At 39.0% G+C, this 18,879-nt stretch overlaps 1 long non-coding RNA gene across 1 annotated transcript; it reads right to left on the bottom strand.

The window, feature by feature from the left end:
- Positions 1 to 4,750: 4,750 nt before the first annotated feature.
- Positions 4,751 to 16,726, bottom strand: LOC109028118 (uncharacterized). The gene is made up of 4 exons (XR_002007195.3): positions 16,573 to 16,726; positions 7,159 to 7,229; positions 6,899 to 6,998; positions 4,751 to 4,889 (listed from the first exon to the last, which is right to left on the bottom strand). It is a non-coding gene; the product is annotated as an uncharacterized lncRNA (long non-coding RNA).
- Positions 16,727 to 18,879: the final 2,153 nt, after the last annotated feature.

Genomic DNA, 18,879 nt, shown 5'->3' on the forward strand with positions numbered 1-18,879 from the left:
CCAGAAGTTTGAGACCAGCCTGAGCAACATGGTAAGACCCTGTTTCTACAAAAAATAAAAAAATAAAAAATTAGCTGAGTATAGTCATCCACACCTGTAGTCCCAGCTAGTCAGGAGGCTGATTGCTTGAGCTCAGGAGGTCGAGGCTGAAGTGAGCTTTAATTGTGCCACTGCATGACTGCAGCCTAGGCAATAAAGAAAGACTTTGTTCCAAACAACAATAAAAAGATGAGTTTTTTGACAGATTCTAAGGCACTGCTTTTAAACTTGGGCCTTGCCTAGCCCTCTGAAGTCTTCTATTTCATCATCTTTCTTTCAGTTCTCTAAAAGTTTATTCTTCCCTCCTCAGGACCTTTGCCTATATCTTTCCCTCTTTCTAGAATTCAGTCCCAGCTTCCATACTTCTCTCAGGGTATCAATAACTGACTGCCATGTAACATGCCAACCCCAAACTCAATATCTTATAACCACAGCTGTCTTATTAGCTCATGGTTCTATGGCCAGCAATTTGGGCTAGGATCAGCAGGATGGTTCTTCTGTTATTGCCTGGAATCACTTTTACAGCTGCAGATATTTGGCATCTGTAGTGGGGCTGAATAATCTAAGATGGCCTCACACACTTGTTGCAGGCTGCCAACTGGTTGGACTCAGGGGACTCAGCTGCAACAGTTTTTCTCTTTTCTACCAGCCTCTCATCCACTAATAAACTAGACTAGACTAGACTTCTTCAACTGGCAGTCTCAGAACAATATTCCAAGGGAGCAAGAGCAGAAACTTCCACTTTATCTGTTGGACACTGCAAGTCAAAGGCCAGTCCAGATTTAATGCATGGGGAAAGCAATTCTACCTCTTGGTGGATAAGCTGGTCATCTTTTATATACCACACCTGGCTAACTAACACTGACACTTCAGATGTCAGTTCCCACATCTCTTCTATAGGAGAACATTACTCTGAATCATCAGATATGATAAAATCCTATTATATGCTCTCAAATCACCCTGTTCATTTTCCTTATAGCATTGGTTTCATTTTATGAGCAAATTTTTGTGTGGTTATTTGATTAAATCTGGTTTCCCTCCTGAACTGTGAACTCCATAAGGGCAGGGACAAAGTCTGTATCTTCAGTGTCTACCATAAAGTAGGGCCCAGCATCAGGATTCCATAAGTGTTTGTTGACTGAACACATGAATGTGAAACTAAGCTGGGAGGAAAGTGGTTTAGAAAGTTACTCTACCACTTCCTAGTTGTGGGACCTTCATTAAGTTACATAACCACTTTGTTATTCAGCTTTCACATAAACAAGCTGAGTGTATTCACACATAGTAGGTGCCAATAAATGCCCTTGAAAGCAATATGAGGTTAATCACTTAATAGTGAATGAAAATTGTATATTTTATCTTCATATATTTTTGGTGCATGAGAAATCACAGATAAACAGGAAATTGTTAACTCCTATGTTGATTAATATTGGCACATTTATAAATACTGTTCTAACTACTCTTGTATCATTCATTGTATTAGTCCATTTTCACACTGCTGATAAAGACATACCTGAGACGGGGCAATTTACAAAAGAAAGATGTTTAATTGGACTTACAGTTTCACATGGCTGAGGAAGCCCCACAATCATGGCAGAAGGCAAGGAGGAGTAAGTCATGCCTTACATGGATGGCAGCAGGCAAAGAGAGAGAATTTGTGCAGGGGAACTCCTCTTTTTAAAACCGTCAGATCTCATGAGACTTATTCACTATCACAAGAACAGCATGGCAAAGACTTGCCCCATGATTCAATTGCCTCCCCCCAGGTTCCTCCCACAACATGTGGGAATTCAAGATGAGATTTGGGCAGGGACACAGCCAAACCATATCAGTCATGTATGTATAAACAGGGGCAGAGCAAAATAATGTATAGATTCAATGCTACTTCCATCAAGCTCACATTGACTTTTTTTGCAGCATTAGAAAAAAACTACTTTAAATTTCATCTGGAACCAAAAAAGAGCCCATATAGCCAAGACAATCCTAAGCAAAAAGAACAAAGCTGGAGGCATCATACTACCTGACTTCAAACTATACCACAAGGCTACAGTAACCAAAACAGCATGGTACTGGTACCAAAACAGATATATAGACCAATGAAACAGAGACCTCAGAAATAACACCACACATCTACAACCATCTGACCTTTGACAAACCTGACAAAAACAAGCAATGGGGAAAGGACTTTCTATTTAATAAATGGTGCTGGGAAAACTGGCTAGCCATATGCAGTAAACAGAAACTGAACCCCTTCCTTATACCTTATACAAAAATTAACTCAAGATGGATTAAACCCTTGAATGTAAAACCCCAAACCATAAAAACCCTAGAAGAAAACCCAGGCAATACCATTCAGGACACAGGCATGGGCAAAGACTTCATGACTAAAGCATCAAAAGCAATGGCAACAAAAGCCAAAATTGACAAATGGGATCTAATTAACTAAAGAGCTTCTGTTCAGCAAAAGAAATTATCACCATAGTGAACAGGCAACCTATAGAATGGGAGAAAATTTTTGCAGTCTACCCATCTGACAAAGGTCTAATATCTAGAATTTACAAGGAACTGAAAACAAATTTACAAGAAAAAATCAAGCAACCTCATCAATAAATGGGCAAAGGATATGAACAGATACTTCTCAAAAGAAGACATTTATGTGGCCAACAAACATATGAAAAAAACTCATCATCACTGGTCATTAGAAAAATGCAAATCAAGACCATGATGAGATACCATCTCACACCAGTTAGAATGGCAATTATTAAGACGTCAGGAAACAACAGATGCTGGTGATACTGTGGAGAAATAGGAATGCTTTTACACTGTTTGTGGGAGTGTAAATTAGTTCAACCATTGTGGAAGACAGTGTGATGATTCCTCAAGCATCTAGAACCAGAAATACCATTTGACCCAGCAATCCCATTACTGGGTATATACCCAAAGGATTATAAATCATTCTACTATAAAGACACATGCACAAGTATGCTTATTGCAGCATTAATTACAATAGAAAAGACTTGGAACCAACCCAAATGCCCATCAATGATAAAGAAAACATGGCACATGGCATATACCATGGAATACTATGCAGCCACAAAAAATAATGGGTTCTTGCCCTTTACAGGGACATGGATGAAGCTGCAAGCCATAATTCTCAGCCAACTAACACAGGAACAGAAAACCAAACACTGTGTGTTCTCACTTATAAGTGGGAGCTGAACAGTGAGACCACAAGGACACACAGAGAGGAACATCACACCCTGGGGCCTGTTGAGGGGTGGGGCCCGTTGAGGGGTGGGGCCCAAGGGGAGGGAGAGCATTACGACAAATACCTAATGTATGTGGGACTTAAAACCTAGATGATGGGTTGATAGGTGCAGCAAACCACCATGGCACATGTAACAAACCTGCAGTTCTGCACATGTATCCCAGAACGTAAAGTAAAATAATAATAATTTAAAAAAAACAGGACAGAGGTAAAATGGTAAAAAAAATAAAATAAAATAAAAGACAGGAGCCTGAGGTCAGCCACCAACAGTCTTTGTAACCCTCAGGTGACACATGTCTTTTTTTCTCATAGGTGGAGAAAATTTCCAGGGTTAATCTACTATCTTGCCAAAAATACCCATGATTTGTCAGTTAATCCCCTGATATTCTTTGTGCTGGAAAATCTGTCAGAATGACCAAAAAGGCTTACATTCTACAGTCTATGAGAAACAAAACCACTGGGGTAGACTGAAATGAAATACAGTCATTAGTAGTAAGTTTGAGGTTGACTGCTCTTTAAAAAAAAGAAACAGTTTTTTCTTCTTCTGTTTTTCCAGTAGTGTCACTCTTCAGGGGCCCCTCTTTACTTTGTACTCTTTGACAGTCAGAAATATACCTACCCATTTCCGATTTCCTGCTGTTGTGCTTGAAATATGGATTTCACATATTTAGGGTAATCACTTCATCAGTAAATTTGGCCTTCATAAGTTAAAAACACTCAAATTTTAGAAACTCAATGTTCTGTGGGTTACAAATGACTGCCCACCATGCTGTGGGGCATGACAACCTTTTGTAGTTTCTGAAATACGAAGTACTATTTTTTCTTTAATGCATTCTCTCTTTTTAGTTTCTCCATCCTGTGATATGTCTGTCCAAAAGGACTTCCCAAAAACCACTGTATGGCAGAAAAGGTTTTCAAAATGCATGAGAGAATTATAGCAAAGAGAAATAAATCACACTAAAGTTTTTAAAATATCTCCAGACTATGGCTAGGAACTATTACTATGGCTAACACATGTAATTTCAGCATTTTGGGAGGCCAAGGCGGGCAGATCCCTTAAGTCTAGGAGTTTGAGACCAGCTTGGGCAATGTGGTGAAACCCCCCTCTGCAAAAAATACAAAATAATTAGTGGGGTGTGGTGGTGTACACCTGTGGTCCCAGCTATTCATGGAGGCTAAGGAGGGAGGATCACTTGAGCCCAGGAGGCGGAAGTTGCAGTGAGCTAAGATTATGCCACTGCACCCCAGCCTGGAAGACAGTGAGATTCTGCCTCAAAAAAAAAAAAAAAAAAAAAAAAAAGATCTCTGGACTATAAACTCTCATGAATCTAGCATTATTTGGATCAGAAATATATTTGTAGGATAGACTGTGATGACAAATAGATCAAATTTGGGATGCCTCAACACAAGAAATATTTTTATGTATCATTATGTTGTAACAGTCCAGGGAGGCTGAAAATAGAGTGTATGTTGCAGGTAAGAAATTTTGCTCTGCAGTCATTCAGGAATTGAAGCTGATAGTGATTCTGCCATCTTGAATATGTGGCATCGCTGTCTGTCTGGAGGGTGCCATCACAGTCAGCTAGAAGGGGAAAGGACACAGAGAAACACATATGGAGTGGCCACATCACTTCCATTCGCATTCCACTGCCCAAAGCTCATGGCCACAATTAATTGCAAGAGAAGCTAGGAAATGCTATCTCTATATATACACGAAGGAAAAAGTGGAAGGTGGACTTTGGTAAACCGTATCTCATGTAAGAAAAATTAGGCTGGGCGTGGTGGTTCATGCCTGTATTCCCAGCACTTTGGGAGGCTGAGGAGGGTGGATCAACTGAGGTCAGGAGTTCAAGACCAGCCTGACCAACATGGTGAAACCCCGTCTCTCCTAAAAATACAAAATTAGCCAGGCATGGTGGTGCATGCCTGTAGTCCCAGCTCCTGGGGAGGCTGAGGCAGGAGAATTGCTTGAACCCGAAAGACGGAGGTTGCAGTGAGCCAAGATTGCGCCATTCCACTCCAGCCTGGGCAATAAGAGTGAAACTCTGTCTCAAAAAAAAGAAAAGAAAAAAGAAAGAAAGAAAAATTAAAACTTTCAATAAGAGAATATTATTCTTCAGTATTATTTTCCATCACTTCCCAAAGTGATGCTTAACTTCCTGCTAGACCAGCTTTCATGCTGATCTCAAAACACAGTGTTCTTCCAGTCTGTCTCATGCTCTCCTATATCTACAATCTTTGCTCTGCACAGTGGTAAGGACCATTTTTCTAATTCTATATTCTTGAATCACTCCCAGTTATTCCCTGGATAGAGTAATATGAGGCATGGTGTCTCTCTGAATCTCTTTCTTTATCTCTAAAATGGGAATAATACTAATATCAACCTCATTGTTGATACGTATTAAATGTAGCTGACTTCATATATGTAAAGCACTTAGTATAGTGAACATGTCTGAATTATTGTTCTATAACCTTACCTTCCATGATTCTATCTAATACACATCCCAACTCAGTGATACACAGTGTCAATGACAGAAACATAATCAGCAAGAATAACAATCACTTATGCAGTGCTTCCTATGTGCCAGAAACTGTGAGATAATAAATGTTTGTTGTTTTAAGCCACTAAAGTTTAGGGTGATTTGTTACATAGTAGCAGATAAAGTGGTAAGAGGTTATGTCTACTCTGTTTAACTGTTCTGGGCCTAGTTTCTTACAGTCTCTAGTGTTTCATCTGTAAAATGACGACAATTCCCCTTTTATCCATTTGTTACAATTACATTAAAGTATTACCTTAGACTAAGACACATGTTACAAGGGATGTGAAAGTGTTTCACTCAATGCCCAGCACATAGAAGATATTTAGTAAATATTTCCGTAATACTTCTGCTGCAACAAATCACTGCAGCTCTCTCCTCACTACCAGCTTGGATTTCTAGCAATGGAGAGAGTTTCTTTAATGAATTCCTACACATAATTATAAGATCCTATATAGGTTGCTATCCAAGAAAATTAAGGAAAAAATCATTTCTACACTAATTCTCAGCATGCCTGAGCAGCTTACAAAGGAAGCTCTTTCCACGTCTCAGTGTCACACTCCAGGATTTTAATGTCCCATTTCTGAGAAACCATTCCAAGCTGCGGTAAACGCAGTCCAAATGTATAAGGACTTGGTACATTGGTAACAAAGCAGATGCAAGAAAAATATGCAAACTCAGGAAAAATGCAAATTTGAAACAGTAAGTGATTTCACTTGGTCATGAAATACCCCAGGGAGTGCACCAGGGCAGTGATTTATTAAGAGAACTTTTAGAAGGAAGTGTACAACCCCAAGCACTCTGTGGGTTTCTATAAGACCCCACTTTTACAATTGGGAGAGACTAAATTCTCTTGGGCCTTTAATTATCTGTTCTTAAAAACCTAAATAATAAACATTGCAAGCACTCAGCCAGTTCATAATTATTTTCATGACAGTGACCCTCTTGGGGTTCTGCTGATTGGTCCTTACTCAGAAGGTGTAAATAGAGTAGGCAAGTAAGAAAAACAAAGCATAAAAGAGGCAGTGCATCTCTCTGCTTGAGGAAAACTCACTTTGGACAGCACCTTGAATGCTATCAGGGAAGCTAGAGTGTTCTCCTGTTCTTTGCTGTCCTTGCCAGTGTTTTCTCCTGAACTCACATCAGCAGCATGCCTTCAAGGGGAAAATGCAACAATAGTAATATTAATAATAATGAGTGAAGTGTATTAAGCACTTTTGTGCCAGTACTGTTCTCAGACAGGCAAACAGACTATTTTTCACAATATTTCACAAATGAGGAACAGAAAAGTTAATAACTTGACCAAAGTCTTACAGTAAGCAGGTGGTACCAGCAGGGTTCTAACCCAGGCACTCCAATTCTAAGGGCAACTTTGTTAGTGTTATCTAAAAAAGAAAAGCAATAATAAATATCCACAAGAAAATTTTACAACTCAAGTTTTCCATACTCTTTAAAAAGGCATTTTTTCACATGTACTCTCATGTTCTATGATTAGACCTAATCATTGTCACTTCACAGCTAGAGAAACTAAGACCAGAAGAGCTTCCAGATCCTGACTAGCACCACTCAATGAGTGGGACGACCAGAACCCTGTACTGATCATGCAAACTTCACCACATAACAGCTTGTGATATTGAGTGAGTTGTTTCACCTATACGACCCCTCTAAACCAATTTATTAATCTAGAAAATGGGAATAATAGCAATTTCTATGTAATAGGTTGTTGGAGCACAAGATAAAGTTATATGTATAAAACATTTAGCACAGTTCATGGTGCATAACAGGTCTGTAGTAAATATTTGTTGTAATTATCAGCAAAATCATCTCCCTCATTACTGCAGTTGATTTTCCTTTTTATTGGAAAGAAATTTCTCAACTGAGTTTCAGTTGAATACAGTATTAGGTTATTCCTTAACTGAGTTTCAGCATTTTAAATGTATACTCCCTACTCAAAACTACCTACTAAATCACGCCTGTAATTCCAGCACTCTGGGAGGCCAAGGCGGGTGGATCATGAGGTCAGGAGATCAAGACCATCCTGGCTAACACGATGAAACCCCATCTCTACTAAAAAATGCAAAAAAATTAGCCAGGCGTGGTGGCTGGCACCTGTAGTCCCAGCTACTGGGGAGGCTGAGGCAGGAGAATGGTGTGAACCCGGGAGGCAGAGCTTGCAGTGGGCCGAGATCGTGCCACTGCACCACAGCCTGGGCGACAGAGTGAGACTCCGTCTCAAAAACAAACAAAAAAACACAAAAATCTACCTACTAAAAAGAAGTTCTTCAATGCTTAGACTTTGAGCAAAGAAAAACTCTGCTCTAACAGGAAGCTGGTGACGTAGAAAGGTAAAGTTTCACTTCACAGGCACTTTGATTTCCCTTCGAGGTGGATACTGAATGATTTGTGTGTGCGCACATTTTTCTATGCATTATTCAAAATTAAAATTCCTTAGAGGAAACCACTGAAAGCCAATCATTTACAAAACTTTAAAAATGACATCTTGAAGAGTTTTTTGGTTCTCATTCATCAAACTTAGCAATGATTTAACTGTAATTCTTTATTCAGATTCATCTCCCACAAAATAAAAATGCCATAAAGCTTTACAGTACTGTATCCTAATGAATAGAGAAACTAAAGAAAAAGTAAGATGAGCAAGTGAGAGGAAAACCCAAAAATGAGCCTGCCCTGGCATGTTTCTAAAAAGAAAGAAACAAACAAACAGGCAGCCCCTCCTCTCAGCTCTTTGGAAAGAAATATTGAATCTTGACAATATCTGCACTTCATAGTTGATTCATAGCATGACCTATCTCAAACAATTTAAGATTCAAATGAAGTTTGCAATTAATCTTTCGATATCACTTTGCAAAACATTCTCATAACCTTATCCAGCCCTTTTACAAATCAGTCCTGTGAGGTGAACATCACTGTGTTCCCATTTTACAGAGAAAGGCACTGAGCCACAGAGAGGTTATATACTCATGATCAATAAGCTGGTAAGACTAAGAACGAGGAATGATACTGTCTTCCTTCTCCAAATATCCTGTTCTTTATTATGAGTACCTAAACAGTATTAAAAATTAATTACAGCTCAACAATAGTAAGTAAATGTCCTCATGTGAAATCCATGGTTTAAAACTTAAGGTTATCTATTTATCAAATAAATTAAATCCTACTCACTTAACAATATTCATTGAGCTCATTCTGTAAACAAACATTAGGCCAGGGGCAGATATGAAATATGAGGCTCAATCTGTGATCACAGAGATGAAATACACAATTTAGTGAGAGAAAGATGAGCATGATGACAAATAAATAATGTATGAAAATTAGCCATTATCTTAGGCCAACTTTTTCTAAGCTGTAAGCTGTCTGCCTACTTCTGCCAGGTGTTAGTAATTGTTTTAAAAAGTGGGGAAAAACAGTACTTCATGGTGGGAAGATATTCATTGAGGACATAAGCATCTTCCTCTTAGAAATTAACAGTGCACAGTGGCCTATTGCAAGTTTTGAAAGCCCTGCAAACAATAAAAGCCTGATTAGTTTTTATTAAATCAGTATCTCCTAAACACTTTTTCATGAAACAAGGTTACTCACAAATCTTGTCGAGGAACTAATGTCCTAGGAAAGTGGTTTTCAAGCTTGAGCATGTACATAAGTATCATTGGAAAGGTTACAAAAATACAAATGTGTGGGCTCCACTCCAGAAATTCTGGTTCAAGTGATCTCATCTGTCATCTGAGAACTTGCATTTTTGTCAGATTCCTAGCTGATCTGATGTTTCAGGACTGAGAACTTAATTTGAGTAGTATCTCTACAGAACAGTTTTTAAAATGTTCTCCTGGAGTAGGATGATTATACTTAACAAAAATGTAATACACTCAGGTGATGGACACCCTTAGTATCCTGATTGGATCACTATACATTATATACATGTAACACATTTTCTCAAGTACCCCATAAATTTGCACAAATAAATAAATAAAATTATACTTTTCTCAAATAAAAAAATAAATGTTCCTCTAGAATGTTAGAATCTTTCTGATTTTTTTGTAATAATCATAAATACATATAAATATTCTCATCATTACATGCATGTAGTTACCTTCCTTTACATGATGCACCAGAAAGAATACCCACTCTAAGAAGGAAAGAATGAAGAGAAGAAGGCATTGTTTAAAAGACCTGTTATGAGAATAATTCAAATTCTATGTCTACCATTATTAAGCTGTTTGACTTTGAGCAGGGATCGGAAGGCATTTTAAATTGAGGTGGAGATATGCACAAAGCCACGTGGGAAATGTCATGTGTTCCTGCATAAAGAGAACAAGCTATTTTGCTTGGTTGGAGATGAGGAGACAGAGGCTGCACATAAGAATGTGTTCAATTTAAAGCAACAAAATATATCGACCAAACTACTTTGAGCAATCAAGGGGATATATTGGCTCACATCACTGAAATATATATGGGCACAGCAGATTTCCATTTAGGTCTGATCTGCTAGCTCTGTCCCCTCCAGAATACAGGCCCCAGGCAGGCAGGAAGGAAGAGGACATCAGTTCTCTTGGTGTCTAGCACGCTGCCTATATTAAGGTAGGTCCTCAATAAATTCATGTTGTAGGAAATGAATGCATGTTCTCAAAGATGTGGTTACTTTCAGTATCACTCCTTTCCTCATGGTTTCCACTTCAATATTAGTCTAACTTGCCTTAGGGACACAAGATGGCTGCTATTCGCTTCAATTAGCTAAACAATTCTCTTTTCATGGCTGTGAGATACTAGCTACCTCTTCCATAAATGAATTTTCTCTTCTTTCTGGGCACAACAGTCTCTATTTCCCAGCCTCTTTTACAATTAGGTGTATCCATGCAACTCAGTTCTAGCCAACGGCGTGTGAGTAGTAGTGATATCCACCACTTGCAGACCTACACATAAAGGCTCCCAGACACATCTTCTGTGCTCTTTCCTGGAACACTTGCTTGATTCCAATAAATACAGCAACCTTAGCAGCTACATATTGCAGTTGGCAGAGCTTTCATGTTTCAGCCTCTTCATATTTTTTAGTTTTGTTGTCACTGTTGTTTTTTTTTTAATTGATTCAGGAGATGACCTAATAAAAAATCGAAGAAAAATAAAGCATTTTGTTCTGGATTTCTCATTAGGAACATGATGTTTACTCCATTGCAACTGGCTTAGTTCATATGATCATCCCCTGAGGTGAGGGAAAAAGATGTGTGAATTGATTAAGCCAAGGTCACATGGTCGAAATGTAGAGTTGGGTTTTGAGGTCAGTTTCCCTAAATCACCCAGAAATCCAAGTGGAAATCAGGCTCCATTGACAAAAGGGAACAGTTCTTAGAAATGCAACTACAAATGTCCAATCCAAGTTGGCAAGTTCGAAGCAAGGAAGGGCTTTCCATTAAAGAATGTGGATGCTACCTGGTTGGCAACTGGAGGCCACTGGCATATATTTTTTTGGGGGGGGTGGTTCATAAACTATTTTTTTTATTATTATTATACTTTAAGTTTTAGGGTACATGTGCACAATGTGCAGGTTAGTTACATATGTATACGTGTGCCATGCTGGTGTGCTGCACCCATTAACTCATCATTTAACGTTAGGTATATCTCCTAATGCTATCCCTCCCCCCTACCCCCACCCCACAACAGTCCCCAGAGTGTGATGTTCCCCTTCCTGTGTCCATGTATTCTCATTGTTCAGTTCCCACCTATGAGTGAGAACATGCGGTGTTTGGTTTTTGTCCTTGCGATAGTTTACTGAGAATGATGATTTCCAATTTCATCCATGTCCCTACAAAGGACATGAACTCATCATTTTTTATGGCTGCATAGTATTCCATGGTGTATATGTGCCACATTTTCTTAATACAGTCTATCATTGTTGGACATTTGGCTTGGTTCCAAGTCTTTGCTATTGTGAATAATGCCACAATAAACATACGTGTGCATGTGTCTTTATAGCAGCATGATTTATAGTCCTTTGGGTATATACCCAGTAATGGGATGGCTGGGTCAAATGGTATTTCTAGTTCTAGATCCCTGAGGAATTGCCACACTGACTTCCACAAGGGTTGAACTAGTTTACAGTCCCACCAACAGTGTAAAAGTGTTCCTATTTCTCCACATCCTCTCCAGCACCTGTTGTTTCCTGACTTTTTAATGATTGCCATTCTAACTGGTGTGAGATGGTATCTCATTGTGGTTTTGATTTGCGTTTCTCTGATGGCCAGTGATGGTGAGCATTTTTTCACGTGTTTTTTGGCTGCATAAATGTCTTCTTTTGAGAAGTGTCTGTTCATGTCCTTTGCCCACTTTTTGATGGGGTTGTTTGTTTTTTTCTTGTAAATTTGTTTGAGTTCATTGTAGATTCTGGATATTAGCCCTTTGTCAGATGAGTAGGTTGCGAAAATTTTCTCCCATGTTGTAGGTTGCCTGTTCACTCTGATGGTAGTTTCTTTTGCTGTGCAGAAGCTCTTTAGTTTAATTAGATCCCATTTGTCAATTTTGTCTTTTGTTGCCATTGCTTTTGGTGTTTTAGACATGAAGTCCTTGCCCATGCCTATGCCCTGAATGGTAATGCCTAGGTTTTCTTCTAGGGTGTTTATGGTTTTAGGTCTAACATTTAAGTCTTTAATCCATCTTGAATTAATTTTTGTATAAGGTGTAAGGAATGGATCCAGTTTCAGCTTTCTCCATATGGCTAGCCAGTTTTCCCAGCAACATTTATTAAATAGGGAATCCTTTCCCCATTGCTTGTTTTTCTCAGGTTTGTCAAAGATCAGATAGTTGCAGATATGCGGCATTATTTCTGAGGGCTCTGTTCTGTTCCATTGATCTATATCTCTGTTTTGGTACCAGTACCATGCTGTTTTGGTTACTGTAGCCTTGTAGTATAGTTTGAAGTCAGGTAGCGTGATGCCTCCAGCTTTGTTCTTTTGGCTTAGGATTGCCTTGGCGATGCGGGCTCTTTTTTGGTTCCATATGAACTTTAAAGTAATTTTTTCCAATTCTGTGAAGAAAGTCATTGGTAGCTTGAGGGGGAGGGCACTGAATCTGTAAATTACCTTGGGCAGTATGGCCATTTTCATGATATTGATTCTTCCTACCCATGAGCATGGAATGTTCTTCCATTTGTTTGTATCCTCTTTTATTTCATTGAGCAGTGGTTTGTAGTTGTCCTCGAAGAGGTACTTCATGTCCCTTGTAAGTTGGATTCCTAGGTATTTTATTCTCTTTGAAGCAATTGTGAATGGGAGTTCACTCATGATTTGGCTCTCTGTTTGTCTGTTGTTGGTGTATAAGAATGCTTCTGATTTTTGTGCATTGATTTTGTATCCTGAGACTTTGCTGAAGTTGCTTATCAGCTTAAGGAGATTTGGGGCTGAGACAATGGGGTTTTCTAGATATGCATGTCATCTGCAAACAGGGACAATTTGATTTCCTCTTTTCCTAATTGAATACCCTTTATTTCCTTCTCCTGCCTAATTGCCCTGGCCAGAACTTCCAACACCATGTTGAATAGGAGTGGTGAGAGAGGGCATCCCTGTCTTGTGCCAGTTTTCAAAGGGAATGCTTCCAGTTTTTGCCCATTCAATATGATATTGGCTGTGGGTTTGTCATAGATAGCTCTTATTATTTTGAGATACGTCCCATCAATACCTAATTTATTGAGAGTTTTTAGCATAAAGAGTTGTTGAATTTTGTCAAAGGCCTTTTCTGCATCTATTGAGATAATCGTGTGGTTTTTGTCTTTGGTTCTGTGTATATGCTGGATTACATTTATTGATTTGCGTATATTGAACCAGCCTTGCATCCCAGGGATGAAGTCCACTTGATCACGGTGGATAAGCTTTTTGATGTGCTGCTGGATTCGGTTTGACCACTGGCATATTTTAAGCATGGGAGTAACACTGTCAGGTTTTTTTAAGTTACAAAATGCTTTAGCATAGAGAAAATTATAAAGAACAATATAAGTAACAGATATGCACTCACTATCCTGCTTAATCAAATGTCACACTTTGCCAAGCTTGATTCAAATTTTTTAAAGCAAAGAAACATTACAGATATGGCTGCAACATCCTATGTGCCCCACCGCTGATACATACCTCTCTTCCCAAGGGTAACCACTTTCTGACTTTGATACTTATCATTCCCAGGCATGATTAAATGCTATTGCTGAATTTGCATATATACATAAATAATATATACAGTTGTTTGCATGTTTTAAAACTTTGCGTTATATAATATCAAATAATTAAAAATTTTCACAAATTGCATTTTTAACTCAGTCTTTTATAAGATTGCCAATAATGATATCTCTTCAGATCATTCATTTTGACTATTATATTATTTTTCATTGTATGACTATGCCATCGCTCATTTATCCATTCTGTTATTGATAAACATTTGTGTTGTTTCCACAATTTTGCTATTAAAATAATGGCATTGTGAACATTCTTATGTGTATATCACTGTGTACACATGCTAGAGTTTCTCTGATGTATTATGGTGTATATTGCTGGGCCAAAGGCTATGTAAGTCTTCAACTTCCCTAGATGTCATACCAACTCATACGTATATGACCAGTGTGAGCATTCTCAGTGCTCTACATTGTCCAGATTCTACATGAAGCACTGGTGGCCTATTAGTCAGGTTGACTGATATTAGAAGGTTATTGCCAAAGTCTATGTGAGAGAGACTGAGGGTCTGAAATACCTAGATGTAAGGGAGATAAAGTGAGAGAAGGAAGAAGTTAACATATTTAGGAGCAAAATCCACATGACTTTGTGATTGATTATGGAGAAAATAAGGAGAAGGGAAAAAGAAGACTCTCAAGTCTCCAGATTGAACACAAGAGGAAGCTTATGTGCCGTGAGACTGATGACAAATTCCTTTTGAACATAGTGCCTTTGAGGGCTTGGTAGTAAAAAAGAAAGCACTATCCATCAGGCATTTGGATATTTAGGTCTGGAAGACTGAAAAGAGATCAAAACAGAAAATACAAATTATAGAATCATCGAGATGGGTAAAATCGGAAGAGTTGGATCAAGAAGAGTACCTAGAATCAGTAGAGAAGTGAGTTAAGAAAATATCTCTGGGAAACATTAATATTTAAAGGTATATAAAAGGAAGAGAAGACTGTGGAGAAGACAGAGACTGAAGAAGGAGACAAAGTGTGTCATATTGTAGTAGCCAGAGGAATAGAGCTTCAAAGAATGAGTGGTCAACCACATTAAACGCAGCTAGAAAACCAAGAAGGTAAAAAAATGAAAATTAAACATTAACATACAATGAAGTTATTGAGTCCATGTTAAAATGGTTTCAATGGAATAGCATCGATGGAAATAATTGCAATTAGTAAAAGAATTTTAGAAAAAGAAAAAATTAATACAGCTAACTTTCTCAAGTTACATTTTTTGAAAATAAAACAGTGAGATGGAATTCGAGTGCAAGATGTTTGTTGAAAATCAACACACATGAAAGGAAAGAGAATGAACCTAAGAAAATTGGCTCCAGAGTCTATTAATGTAAAGACTATGTTATATTGTCTCTCTATCTTTAGGGAAACATATACCCAATTCATCTTGTGTCACCAGAATCAGATTCATCAAACCCATTCTGGACCACTCTGATCACTAGTTTCATCCTCACAGTCATAGTAAAGAAACTAAAGCAAAAGACTACAAGAGCAAAGGACAGAAAGGGAAATGTTATTTTCTCCCCTCACCTTTGCCCTCTTTGATTTTCTCCATTGTTGCTAAAAGGAACACTTAGAAAACTATGAAAGAAACTTCTGCCTGTAAATGCAGCTCCATGATTATGAATTCTGAATCCTTGTAACAGAAGAACCAATAGGACTGATCCATGACTTCTATTAGTAGAGACTGGGAAGGTAGGTGACTTTAGCTCACCAAGCCTGATCACAGCAAAATAGAAAATGATCACAGTGTCCCCTTTTTATCCTGGCATAACAATGAACATTCAGTGGGAGCCAACTACTGTATTAAAGTCCTGGGTGCAGCTCCTGGCACATGACATGGCCCACAAGGTTGTAGTTCTGAGTACCCTTGCCCATCAGTGGTGCTGGGGGGAGAAGGGAGGGCAGCCTGCTCACTAGGGAGAGCAGGAATGAGGCTAGGAAGGACAGGGACCTGGCAAAGGTGTCTCCTGTTTGAGAGAGTCTTCAGTTAATGTTCAGTCAACTTCCTGTGGTGCTAAGAAGTGAAAGTTGAACTTGACTATCAAGGAACAGAGGCAGGTTGTTAGCTGGGCCCCTGGGAGGAAGTCAACAAGCTCCACCACATCTGACGACACCTACTGCTTGCAGCCCTTCCCCCAGGTCAGGCAGCTGCACACCTCATGCTTCCCACTGAGGGGGAATGAATGGGTACCAAGAGTAGATGAGTTTACTTCTTTCCCAGGGGTGAGTAGCGGGTGAAGAAATCAGCATGTAGTGGACATTTACATGTGCCGGATACCTCATATATGCAGTGTGGTATCATTATCCCCACTGTGCAGATGAAGACACTGAGGCTCAGGGACCTGTTCAAGACACACATCTGGTCAATAGGGAGCCAGGATTCAAAATCATGTCAGTCTGGTACTCAAGTCCTCTGTTCTTTCCACGACTGCATTAGATGTATCCCTAGATAGTCTAGGTGTAACAGCATGAGTCTCCCATGAAAGGAAGTGGGGGCTCTTGGAACATACCTCTTTAGGAAGCCTTCCATCATTGTGCTGCCTTCCTCCTCTGTGCAGCCTCAGCACTCACTGTTGAGCCCTTCTCTAGGAGTTTGCAATCTACGGGGAGTGATGGGCACATAAGGAAATAATTTCAATGTAGTATGGCAAATGCTGAGCTAGATAAATGCGCGAATGACTATGAAGAACAGAGGATTGGGGTCACCTAACTCAACATGAGACTCATGGAAGTCTCCTGAGGAGAAACCTCTGAGTCCTAGAGAGTGAGAATTGGCCAGAAAAATTAAGAAGGGGCAGGGAATTCCAGAGAGAAGTAACAGGTAAACAAAAGCAAAGAGGCATAAGATAGTCTGGAGTCTGATCAAATTACAATCAGTTGGAAGTAGTAGAGAATAAAATACAAAGTGGAGAGAGGGGAGAAGTAAAGCTGAATAGATAAACAGGGTCAGCTTACCGAGGGTCCTATGCAGGCTAAATTCCAGATGCTGCTATAAAAATACAGGAAAGAAAACTCATGAAATATTTTAAGATTTTTGTGGAATATTTTAAGACCTTCTGTGGACATCTCATGAAGCACTCCTGTATTTGGAGGCAGCACTGGCAGCAAATCAAACATAATAAAAGGTATGTACATCAAACATTGACACATTTTTTCAACAAGCACATATTGAGCACCTACTATGTGACAGGCACTCTCTTCATCAGCAAGTATTTTGGCACTAAATACAACACAGAACACACTGCCCTCTTTGAAATGACAATAAAGAAAATAAGTGAATTATATATTATCTCAGCAGATATTGCATGGTATATGGAAAGCATATCAGGGAAGGGGGTGTAAAGTGTCATGAGAGGAATTACAATATTAATAGGATGTTAAGACAGCTCCTACTGAAGCCATGTTTAAACAGACACTTGGAGGAGAGGAGGGAGTTGGCCAAGTTGATATTTGGGGAAAGGCATTCCAGGAAGGGGAATCAGCCAGTTCAAAGCCCTGGGGGGTGGGGGCTGTGCTTGGCATATTTGAGGAGTGGTAACGAGGCCAGTGTGGCTGGAACAGATGATCAAAGAAAAAGGTGGTAGTCAATGAGGTCAGATAAACAGTAAGACACAAGGGCTTTTTAGGTCATCTAGAATTTAGATTTTTTCCTGAGAGGGCAGAGGAGCCACGAGAAAGCTCTGAGATGAGGATGAGATGATCTAATTCAGGTTTTAACTGGATAGTTCAGAGCAAGAGTGGGGGCAGGGAACCAGTGAGGAGACTGTGGCAATAATCACGAAAAGTGGTGCAGCGGCTTGGACCAGGGAGTTAGCAGTGGAAGCAGAGAGAAGTGGCAACACTCTGCATATGGGAAAGGGTGGGCAGGAGACAACAGTGCCCAAGATGATCCAGGATTTTGGCCTGAGAAGCTGGGGAAAAAGAAAAAACAACAACGTCAGTGGAAGGGGTTTCAGGGAGACCAGGCGTTCTGGTTGCAGCTTTGTTTTGCCTTAAAAATATTTGAGTACATAACCAGTAATGGGATTGCTGGGTTGAATGGTAATTCCGTTTTTAGTCCTTTGAGAAATTGCCACATTGCTTTCCTTAGCAAACTAAGGCAGGAACAGAAAACCAAATACCACATGTTGTCACTTGTAAGTGGGAGCTAAATGATAAGAACTCATGAACACATAGAGGGGAACAAGAGATACTGAGGCCTACCTGAGGGTGGAGGTTGGGAGGAGGGATAGGATCAGGAAAAATAACTAATGAGCACTAGGCTTAATACCTGCGTGATGAAAGTATCTGTATAACAAAGTCCTGTGCCATGAGTTTCCCTACGTAACAAACTTGCACATGTGCCCCTGAACTTAAAACTATATACATATATATACATATTAGAAAGAATTATACTTTTGAGTTTTAATAGCACATTTTCTGTAAGATTTTGCAATTTAAACTTCACTATACTTTATATAAACAATTAAGAGTTGAGTTGACCTTGATATTACATATTACAGATATTAACATCTATTAATTTTTAATTATTTGATTTTTTTCAAAATTTCAAATAATATACCTATTTTTCAGATTTCAGGCAGGCCATTGAAAAGCTCCTAGTTCTAATTACTGTTCCTGTAATGCTTTATGAATAAAACAGTCCGGCCTGTCCTCTTAGAGTTTGCAGTCTAAGGTAGAGAAATATAATAAAAGAAAATGCATGAATTATTAACTAATATGGTGTGGGTTCTAAAGCTCAGATAAATTATTTCATTTAGTTCTCACAACAACCCTCTGATGCAGGCACTATTATTTCCCCCATTTTAATAATGAGG

Source organism: Gorilla gorilla, chromosome 7 (genome assembly GCF_029281585.2).
Source record: "Gorilla gorilla gorilla isolate KB3781 chromosome 7, NHGRI_mGorGor1-v2.1_pri, whole genome shotgun sequence".
NCBI lineage: Eukaryota > Metazoa > Chordata > Mammalia > Primates > Hominidae > Gorilla > Gorilla gorilla.